Source organism: Lepeophtheirus salmonis, chromosome 4, assembly GCF_016086655.4.
Source record: "Lepeophtheirus salmonis chromosome 4, UVic_Lsal_1.4, whole genome shotgun sequence".
In the NCBI taxonomy this organism is placed as follows: domain Eukaryota; kingdom Metazoa; phylum Arthropoda; class Copepoda; order Siphonostomatoida; family Caligidae; genus Lepeophtheirus; species Lepeophtheirus salmonis.
In genome coordinates, this window is record NC_052134.2 from 15,309,505 (window position 1) to 15,319,200 (window position 9,696).

Below are 9,696 nucleotides of genomic sequence, written 5' to 3' on the forward strand. Positions count from 1 at the left end.
AAAAACAAATATAAAAAAATGTGACGTGTCAGTATGCAATTTTTGTTATCTGATAAATTTGCTTACTTATTCGGGGATCTTTTTTTAAAGGTATTATACAATATATACTATAAAACGGGGTTGTTACCTTTACTAAAAATATAAATAAACATGGTAGTTAGTTATTTTAAATTAGTTCCCAAAGATCTATAAAATAAATAAACGGTAAACAAATGAGAGTAATAAAAAACACAAACAATAAAAAAGCCTAATAAGACAGAAATCTAAAACTAAGTACCTAGGGTTGCCCTATTTGTATGTCTATTGAAGAACTTGATAATGCAATTTAACATTTTAATGCACTTTAAGGATTTCTAAAGAAAATACCTTATAATTTGATACAAAGATGATACATTCGATATAGTGGGGAATCTTTTCATCTCTAGGTCGGAAATTGTTTCAAAGAGTTGTATTTATATAATTAAAACAAATGAATGATATTGATTTAGGTTACATCCTATACCTAGTTATTAACATCTCAGTGCCGATATCACGGTTTTGTCATGGGAGAGCCTGGTTGTAGTGACTATGAATACCTCACCATTAATTGGGTGGATAAATACTACTACCAAAAATATAATAAGGGTTTCTGGCTCTTTTGCCCCGGTGATTAAAGCCCTGCATCTCACGGGGGCTCTACACAATATATTTCTTTTTTTCACCATATTTTAAATTTTTTGATGATAGTAATCTATACTCGAATATTTCGAGTATTTCAAAGGTAGTTTGAGGCATTGGTCGACTTTCGTGAAGTCGAGTTTTTTCAACTTCCAGTAATATTCGAATCCATTACTAGATAATAGTAAAAACTTGATAAGTACATAATCTCACATACAATATGTATTTATTTCGTAATTTTTTTTTTTATATCTACGTCTCTTACCAAAAATACAACCAAAAATGACGAAATATAATTAGATTTTCATATTTATACGTATATTCATATATGTATGGGTATTGTATCTTATATGCCTATACGAGTGCTAAGAATATTTTAGTAGTATAAATATATTGTACATATTTTAACAGATTTCTTAATGAATAAATATGCATACATTATATAATAAGAGAAATTAAGGATGTAATACCTAAAGAAAAGCCAATTATATACCGTCTACATTAATACTAGCAGAATATCTGTTAGATAAAATTATAAATAAAATATATTTAAATCAAACCCATGAAAATGAATACTTCAATCACGTCCACAGTAGGTGGGCTGGAAGGACTGTATTCTCCCACCCAAAAAAAAAAACCAACAAATTAATGAATTTATGGTCTTTAATAGAAAATTTAATATTTGAAATTTAATTATTTAAAATTTTTTTTTTACAAAATTTACATTTCTGTTAATCACTATGGATTTTTGAGATATTTTCCCAAAATAATTAATTTTTTGAGGACAGCGGTGGATTTTGATTTTTTTTTCCCCCAAAAAAATAATTTTTGTGTGAATAGCTGTGGATTTTGGATTTTTTTTTTAAATTTAAATTTCTGGGAATAAATATGGATTTTTGAAATGTTTCTCCTAAAAATTCAATTTTTTGTGAACAGCTGGGAATTTTTTGGAATTTTTTCCTAAATAATTTAATTTTTATGAGAATATGTGGATTTAATGAAATCCAAAAACCAAGTCCCTTACCAAAAAAAAAACCGACATATATATATATATAATCCTGTGGACGGGGCGGGGTATCCAAAAGTCGTCCCATAGAGCAATTTTTTTCAAATGATGTCATCTTGGATGTTAAGCAGTGACGTGATCACCTATAAGTCTTAACCCATTTTACTAAACTAATTAAACTGGTACACTGAGATAAAATTGGTGATAATCTTTAAAATTTGTGATTATCAGAGGGCCATGGTAGGATAGAACGTGGGATGGACTAATTTTAAGTACCGTAATAATGCAACCTTAACCATTTTCAAGCCGGGCACTACCTCTGATAGCTCAGTTAGAAAAAATTTTTGAGGTAAAAGTTGAAGAAAATATTAATCTTTTGGTCGTTTTGTTTTGTTTTTAGAAACATAATTTCAACTTGGATTTATCCCATGTTCTAAATTTTAAAAGCAACATGCATTTTATATTTACATTAAATATTGATCCACCAAAACTATTTATGGATCATTTATTTATGAGTAAATGAACTGTATATGAGATGTAGAAAAAAATCCTTTACTGAAAATCCAAGTCAAATTCTAGGTTTAATATTAATATTTTCATCCAGTTGAGTTCGACTCCTTAAAAAAAAATCAGATATATTTTAAAGAGTATGACTATATGTAGTGTCGAATCTTTGATTGGATGATCAAGTCGAGTCTCGAGTCTTTGATTGGGTGTCAAGTTGAGTCAAGAGTCTCAAGTCATCACCTTTGTTACATTGTCATACTTATCATAAGTACATATGTACGCTCCAAATTCTTCATGTCATTTTAAAGTTACTTACAACTTTTACATATACCAACTTGTACAGTATATGTCTATTATATACATACCAATGTAAGTACGTCATGTCTTAAATCATCTACCCAAAAATATGTAAATAATGTAGCGTGTCCTTTATAACCGCAAGAAGCAATTTATCTGCGTAGTTATATATACATAGATTTGAGTTCATTTTAAGCTAGGAGTGTGACGGAGATTATGTAACAAAAGCTAATAATTCATTTTTATTTCTTTTTTGGTTCTTTAAATATGTTTTTTCATAAAAAATATTTATATTTTTTTGTAATTAGTGTGTATTTATTTGTCTAGCATATGTGGTTTTTATCTTACATACATATGTTAGAGTAGCTACTACTAATGTATGGCTCTAAATATACTTATATACATATAGAGAGTACTACTGGATATACATAATAATTGACCTTAAAGGTTTAAAAAAACACAAACAAAACCTTGACTTATTAGTTAGATAATTACTTCATTAAACCTATGAATACTCAAACATTTAGGTAATAATTGCCCTTTAGAGTAAAAAGGAGTCACTCACTACGTGAAATATCATCGGATGTCAAAATTGCACATATTCACTAGTGTTGAGACTCGGTCCAAGACCAATTTGTTTCGGTTTGGTCTTAATCAATTTTCTTTACCCATTACAACCAATATTTTGGTCTCAATTTCCATCTCATACCGTAGATCGAAATTTAATAATTTTCCAATCATTAACCTTTTTTTTACGGGCTCAACCTATTGACCGATTTTTACTGATCTATCCTAATTTATGAGTCGTAGAAATATGATTAAATAAAGATAAAATATAGGGAGTGCTTGTGCTGAGCAAAAGGAAGTGAAATTATTTGAAGCCGAAAGAGAGTTGACTAAAACAATAGAAAATATATAGTTATTTATACATCAATCACTCCAGATCTTCTATGAAATCATTCAATACTTCTTTAAAAACTGAAGAGTTCCTCACAGAAAAATACCATTAAATGTAAAATGCAGAAAGGAATTTTTATGTTTAGACAATCATCAGAGATATAAATGTATTGATGACATTTTGTATGAGCTTTTATTCTTAGAAAAGTGCTAAAGTTTTTTTTTAAATTTTAGATTTAAAAAAACTTGAAACTATAATGGAGAAACCTTCTCATCATGTTCTCAGCAAATGGCAAAGGCCCTTCTAGCTTTACAACTAGAGTTCATGATAACAAATATATAATTGCATAACTTAGAACTATCTAAAGGGGTTATAAAAAACCACACAAAAAGTGTCGGAAATGTTATAATAATTTAAAAAAAATAATAGCATGACATGACCTGAGACTTTTTGAGACCAAGGATGGAAGAATTCCTTTTTGGTTTTGAATGATGATCAAGTTTCACAAATGGAATGCACCTGACTCTATCTTCTCTCTCTTTGTTTTATTTTTTTGTTAAATATTTATTTAATGTTGCAAGCCAATTTAAAAATTTATCAAAATGCAAAAAGATGAAGCCCTTTAAAAAAAATGGTAATGTTAATAGGCCTAATTATGATTATGATTATTATTTATTATTGGGATGACCAAAAAAGTACATTAATGTGGTCTAATGGACCATAATGCCACCGAGGGTGGCCTTTTAATAATTTTTTAACTAGTTGATTCATTCAAATATTACCATATCTATATATTTTGCTATTTAAAAAAAAAACCGGAAGGATATACAAAATATATGCTTATTAAATAACACATCAGTAAATATGTAATATGTCTTTTGTGTTTTTAATTGACATTGCTTGGAATTTCAGGCCTATAAGTAAGCAAAATATACAAACCAGGAAACGGGTTCTGATTTAATATTTTTATACGGTTTTTCTCACGGGATCTTGGGATTCCTTGTGTGTCACTCATTCTGGTTATTCCCGGGAAATCCTGGATTTAGTTATTTCATAGTATGACCTTTATGGAACTATATAATTTATTAAGCTTAACGTTAAATAAAATATTAAGTTGAGAGTCATTGGCTTTTAAGTTCCTTAAAGTACTTATGTTTTGCAAATGATGCAAAACACTATACCAGAATGTATTTAATGGCAGAATTTTACTACAACAACAATTTTAGACGATCTTAGTCTCCTAAGCGTATATGTATTACGCATGCATATATTGATCGGATAACTAAAGTTTAGTGGACCTGGATATATTTATGTGTATAAGTACATATTTATAATGTACATTTGATACTTGAAAAAAGGAAATATGACTAAGAATCAACCCAAAAAACTCAGGCGTCAGATAAATGATTTAATAGTTGTTCCATGTCTGCACAAGAGTTCCGTATTGGAAACAAAGTAATTGTTTTTGGAGCAGTAAGAGATGGGATCATTTCAGAGATAGTCTCATATTTTTATGAAAAGAGTTACATGGATTCTAATGAATATCGCAAGTTGAATTTATGTCTGTGGGTCAGGAGGTGTGCTTCAATAGTACACAAACTCCAGCTCTACTATAAAATAACTAATTCATCCCTTCTTAAAATATGAAATAAAGAAATGAATCCAATAATACCATATATATTATCTACTAACAAGATCCCGCTTAAGGACAATGGAACATTCATTTATAAATTATATGTAAAAGCCTGAGTTAACGCATTTTTGTATGATTTCATCATGCAGTTTCCTTTCCTTCCTTCTACCTTTTATTCTATCTACTGAACATGTCGTTGTAAAACAACAGTTGATAACAACGGAAACTATGAATAAATTTAATTAATGAAACTATTGAACTGTTTTAAATACATAAAAATATGTATAATTTAAAACGTATTATTTATCGTTAAAATCTCTTTTTTTTCAACGGTTATAAAATATGCATGTATGTAAGTACTCAAAGTGAAAACATTCCTTCCAAGAGAGCAATTGTCTCATAATATACATAGAATATGCATGGAACTATGTTTTTAAGTATATATAGGTAGATATTGCCCTCAAGGTACAGGGTTTGCTTCTTTCATCAATCTTTATTATTAAGGACTCTTTGCTTTATTATTATATAGTTTCTTGAAATGAAAAACTTGATGTCGATCCATTTGAATAAATAATGCCTTGGAATTTTGATTATTTTGTTACAGTTAGAAGATTATCATTTATATTTCCTTTATTCGTCAAAATCCCTTCATATTAAATATCTACTTAGTAAATATGTAATATATATATATATATCAATCACAAAGGTGAGCTGTCAACCCAAAAATAAGCAACAATGATTTTTCTCAAAATGAGTCTAGGTTATATTTGTATAATTCTATGAGCAAAATATTCTAATAAATCCTTTGAAGACGTCGCAAGTTGCACTTAAAGTCTACTAAAAATCCATTGTCACTAAGGAATAATTTGAAATTGACAGATTTTATTGGACAGGGGTCACATCGGAGGCAAATTAAGTCTCATCAATCAAATAAAGTATCTAACCTAGAGTCAACATTCTTGGGTATATCAACTCATATAAGAACTTTGACTAGAAAGCTTATAATTGATCGATATACTTTTATAAAAGGTGTATAATGTATAAAGGTAAATTTGACATTCCTTCTTTTCTTGACTTTTGTTCCAGTTTGTATTCGTGTTAACTCACCACGAATGGGGTTGCATAGATAAATTAATGATTGATTTTTTAGATCAATCAAAGATTTTTTTGATATGTTTCTTACCTTTTTATAATTTAAATGATATATTTGCGTTTCAAAACTCCTCGTTGAAGAGGAGAAAGAAGAATCACTGATCTCACACTCAAAGTCCCTTAAATCAACTCCTCATAGATATGAAACTAACTTTATTATAATAATACAATTTATTGATGAATAATATATTTTTAACAATATGAAAGAGAGTCACAACTCTATGTACGAGCCTTCTGCCTTATAAACCATGAAACTAAAACCTTTTTTCATGTTATTTCATTTTAATTTTTTTGAGACATCAATAGTTTACTTTTGAGAAGAAAAAGAAGGAAAGAAGGAGCACGATGCTGACATGTACGTAAGATCGGGCGCTCGCACCAAACCATCAACTACTATATACCATAAAACAGACGGGATTTCTAAAGTACAAATACACGAATAACCCTCACTCCCTCTTCTAACTCACTTGGTTGCTTGCTTGGTGGGTTCTATTAATACTCCTATGTACGCTCAAAACATGGTCGGAACATGGCTGTTCTTCTTCTTCCTCTCAAGATATTTGTCTAATTAAAGGGTTATGAACGAAAAGGAAAGGAAGCAACTTCCCATTAGTGTGTGCTTGTCTATACACTATGTAACTATCTATCATTGATGCTCGTAAACTTTCCTTTTTTGAAGGCTTGGATTTTCACACAAATTTTAAATTAAAATTAATTTTTTTTAAATGTATACGCTCCATTTTTTTTCTATTCTATTTGATCTCAGCTACTCAATTATGCAAAAAAAAAAAATCTCTAAGACAACGATAACAGGTGCCGGACGAGAGCTTAAAGTCAAATCGATGACTTGATTGTAGGGTGGATCGGGAAATTTGCATTCAAATAAAGATTACACAAAAAGTATTTATCATAATTGTATTTTAACTCGTTTCACTATTAGTAAATAAACGAATGTCTGTTTTGTAAAACTCTATGTATATTGATTCAATGACAATTGCCAGGTCGGATGAAGTTTTTGTAATACTATAATGTTTCCTTATACATAATCAGTGTAGCTCTATCTGACCAATTAAAGTAATTAAATTGTCATCAAGGCAAAAAAGAAAAAAAATATCTAAAATTGTCGTCTAAATAAAAAGACGTATTAAAAAAATCACCCCTCCCTTTCAAAAATGATATGGACGCCTTTATAAGTTCATGTGAATTCCATCAAAATTGATTTGATTGGTATACAAGTATTACAATGGTCCAGGGTATGGACATGTTAAAAACGGTAATTCATAAAATTGGTATTGAAACTAGTACTTTCAGCACATTGAACTAAAATTAGTCCGCCAATGAAGTAACCCTCAAAATTTCTCAGCTATAGAAATGTCCTAGATAAAAAAAAAAAAGAGTAAGAATCAAAGCTTTCTTTTATAAATATTAAAACGCCATCAAATTTCGGATTTTTTTTTCTTACAAAAATGATTTAGACACCACTGTCAAGTGAATTCGAATTTCCTTGAACAACACTTTTGTTTTATACTTTTTATTGAAGAAGTATCCGAATCCATAACTAATTTTAATACCAGAAAAAAATATTGGTACCTTGACAAGACTAATAATTACTAGTTTTGTTCTATATTTCGGTACTCTAGGGGTACCGGGGTATAGTAGTACGTACAAAAACAAAGCCTTTGATTTGTTAGGTATAGTTTATCCTATAATAGCAATTGGAGTTTTAAGGTTTATTGTATGAGGTCATCACATATTTACTATAGGCTTGGATTAAGATATTGCTGCAACTATAATATTTGCAATTCCAACAGGAATTCAAGTTTTTAGATGATCAGGAAAGTAAATTGAGTTGTGAGTTTTTTATTCAATAGCTTGGTTGATTCATTGGTTTCCCCTGTTAACAGGATTTACAATAATTATTGAATAAGAAAAGTTCAATTTGTTTGGATGTTTACTGGAGTAAATCCAACATTTTTCCCTATACACTTATTAGGCCTAGCCGGCATATCTAGTCGGTTCTTATGTATTTAAATCGTTCAAAAACTAAATTGAAATTTAACCGGTATTTACAACATCCACTACTTCATAAAAATATTGGCTCGCTGAAGACCTAGCCCTCCAAATTTCTGAACAACAAAACTATCATTAAAAAAACAACAAAAGAAAAAAAATTGGTTTTGATTAGAAAAATAAACGTTATTGAAATTCTGTAGCAGCCCCTACTAAAAAAATCTCCGGAATTTTTTATAAATCAATGTGAATTGCCCTTAGTTATTAAATATTAATTGGTGGAAAAAGTGTCTCAATATCGGAACCGGTCCATAAATGTTCGTATCGTGACAACACTAAGTCCAACTCACCCTCATACTCAGAAATAAAAATAAAGTAAAATACAATTTTGCAGGCCAATGTGTTTGTGTGTGTGCAGACAGGTATACTCATGATGAGGATGAGAATAAGTAATGTTGAGTTCCTTGGTAGTGGTGGAGTAGATTCTGCAAAGTATTTATTTTTACAGGGTATTTTTACGCAGAGTTTGAGCTTTAGTTGTTTAAGGAGGGTAAGAATTGGCATCTATGAAGGAGTCGTACTTCCTGTTACAATAACATCAATAATAACAGACTTGTCCTCTTGTCTATGATTGTAGATACAACACACATAAATATACTTATAGGGACGTCCACAGGATTACTATTATTATTGTTTATTTATTTTGGGAGGGGGCTTGGTTTTTGGATTTTTTTTCTTCATAGATTACAACTATTGACAAAAATTTGAATTGATTTGGGGAAAACTTAAAACATTAAATTTTTAAGGAAGAAATTTCAAAATCCATAGCTATTTTCAATAATTAAACATTTAATTTTCCAGTAAAGTGGAAAAATTCCTTAATCGGGGGAGGGGGGGAGTAAAGACCCTCCATTCCACCCCCTGGGGACATCCCTGACTTATGGACATGCCATTGACGAAAAAAAATAAAATATTTGCCTAATGAAGAGGGAGGGACTCAAAGGAAAGAGACGACAAACAAATCAAAGGTGAAGAAAAATCATTATTTTCAATTCAGCTTGTATTAACGTCCATTGTCGGAAAAATTAGTTAAACGTCGAGTTCTTTCTCGATAACACCTTCCAAATTTGTTGGTATGGTTTTCTTGTTACATCCACAAGAATATATTATAAACTGTACCTTTCTGAGGATGGCCTTCACCTTAAAAGCCCTGGGAAGAATCAGATCGGTGGCCACTACCCAATAAGTTTCTGACGTCGAAACTTTTTTTTTTTTTAATTTTACTTTACACACTCTTACCAAAGTCTCTTTCAAACCTTTTACAGTCGTAGAATATATGTACTGACGTTTCTATTTTCTCGCTACAGAATGTGAAGTTCATACTTTCATCCTCGTTATTCGACTTATTCGTATAAATTGATGAGGATTCTGTAGTGGAGCCATTTTTGCTTTGATGAAGTTAAAGGGTTTTTAAATAATATTTTTGTATCGAAGTCAACCCTTGGGAAACCGAGTCTAGATGGAGGATAATTGAAT

The 9,696-nt window shown here is 29.9% G+C and overlaps 1 protein-coding gene across 3 annotated transcripts in view; it reads right to left on the reverse strand.

Annotated features, from left to right (window-relative positions):
• Positions 1-6,542, reverse strand: part of LOC121116880 (uncharacterized) — a 174,747-nt gene extending 168,205 nt beyond the window's left edge. The window contains exon 1 of one of the 3 annotated variants that reach the window (XM_040711181.2): positions 6,182-6,542. The gene's annotated coding sequence lies outside the window, so the exon portion shown is untranslated. The remainder of the gene's footprint in view (positions 1-6,181) is intronic. The other 2 variants (XM_040711180.2, XM_040711182.2) reach the window with 2 other exon arrangements.
• Positions 6,543-9,696: the final 3,154 nt, after the last annotated feature.